A 1,931-nucleotide genomic window follows, 5' to 3' on the forward strand; every position below is an offset into this window, starting at 1 on the left:
ATGTCAGATTTTGTGTTGAGATCGTGATTCATGTTTGTCATATCTTGTTTGCTTAAATTTGTACATAATTATTTCGTTCCAAAATCCAAACATCTGAAATTTGATTAATAGACATTATGAGCTACTTCTTGAAAAACAAATGAAACGAAAGTACTTGTCCGAAGGGACATACCCTACCAAAGTCCAACGCGTACAAAATCTTGAGAAAAAACGTACTTTTATATCAAAAACCCCGATATCTTTGTCTGAAGGGTATAAAACGTTCTTTTTATTGTTTTTAGATGGTGGTGATAGACGACGAAAATATACCAAAATAGATATTACCAAAATAGGTATTGTTTTTACTAGCGACCCCCCCCCCTCCCCTTTCACACACACAAACCCCTTTTAGATCCTTGAGGCGTCCTGGCGGAAAAAGGTTTGGGTCAACAATAAATTCAGTGAAATTGAGACATACATTGTTGAAATTTAAAAACAATAAAAAGAATGTTTTATACCCTTCAGATGAAAAATTAACAATTTAAAGGGTACAAAAATGGAAGACACCCTTTCAGCAAAATGCTTTAAAAAAACCATGCACCCTACTCTATGTGTATGGCTATGGATGTACTTCTCCTTACCTTACTGATCTAATTCATTGTAACCCTTCCTTTTTTGTTCGGAACGGGAATATGCAGGCTTATCAAAGAGCGCAGTTGTTTCTTCCAGTGTTTTATCTTTGGTTTCGGGTAGAAGTATTAAAACAAAAAGGAACCCAAGTGCTGACATGCAAGCATAAAGAAGGAAAGTCCCTGTTAAATCAAAATGCATAAAAAGAAATATTATTGATCCTATTATTAGTAGTATTTTGGTCAAATGAATTTACTGTTCACCAACCATCTTGCTCCCGAGCGAAGATAATGGTTATTGGGATCCCCATTCTTCATAGGGCTGGATAACTCAGATGGTAGAGCACTGGTCTCGCAAAGCAGAGGTCGCCGGTTCGAATCCAGCTTCAGCCAAATGTTTTTCTTTGCACTCCTTCATTAAGGGATCGGATAGCAACGTTTGCACAGTATTTTGTGTGGGAAATGAGAACACATCGAACACATCAAATTGCATTCTGAATACGAAAAAAGACCTAAAAAATCTTCAATACGAAAGGTCTAAATTTTCAGATGATGGACGGCTTTTCCTCCCAGCTATAAGCACTTAAGTACATATCATTAGATCATATAAAGTTTACTTTGAGGACTGATACGGTATATATCAAAAATATAAAAATATATTCGTATTCAGAATGCAATTTGGTGTCTCTGATGTGCTCTCAGGTCCCACAAAAAATACTGTGCAAAAGTTTCTGTCCGATTCTTTAATATTATCACCTGGTTAATTTCTCTGTATATTGTTTACTATAAGATGAAATCCCAGATAATTAAATTTCTCCTAATTGATGTTAATCTCATGCGAATAACTGCTTTCAAACGCGATATAAACCCGGATTCAAACAGCATTTAAGCGTGCCTCTTGTCTTACTCCTCGGTCAATACGGATGAAACGAGAGGAGCAGTAAGCTTCAATCTAGATGTATTATGTCATCGCATTGTATTCATTTTTCAAGTTGGGATTTCCGTCATGCCATGTCAGGACTTCCTGGCCCAAATTGATGCAAAAATCGCGTCGTTTATTTCATTTCCATACATGCACGTAGCAAAATTGTCCACGTAAACAGTCCGATCCAAGGAAAATGAGGTGTATCAAGTTTATCGTGTATCAGCTGACATTTCGGTCCATTTCCGGTATAAAATACGGTTCATCATAGACTATACCGTATTGCTGATCCATTGATTTTCCTTTTCTGGTACATTGTGGGATAGAAAAGGGGGAAAATTGATCGCTAATATACCCCTTTTCTATCCCACAGTGCACCAGAAAAGGATAATCAATGGATC

General features: G+C 36.7%; 1 non-coding gene across 1 annotated transcript; it reads left to right on the plus strand.

Moving 5' to 3' along the window:
• Positions 1-928: 928 nt before the first annotated feature.
• Positions 929-1,001, plus strand: Trnaa-cgc (transfer RNA alanine (anticodon CGC)). Its single transcript has one exon. It is a non-coding gene; the product is annotated as a tRNA-Ala (tRNA).
• Positions 1,002-1,931: the final 930 nt, after the last annotated feature.

This window comes from Amphiura filiformis, chromosome 3 (genome assembly GCF_039555335.1).
Source record: "Amphiura filiformis chromosome 3, Afil_fr2py, whole genome shotgun sequence".
Lineage (NCBI taxonomy): Eukaryota > Metazoa > Echinodermata > Ophiuroidea > Amphilepidida > Amphiuridae > Amphiura > Amphiura filiformis.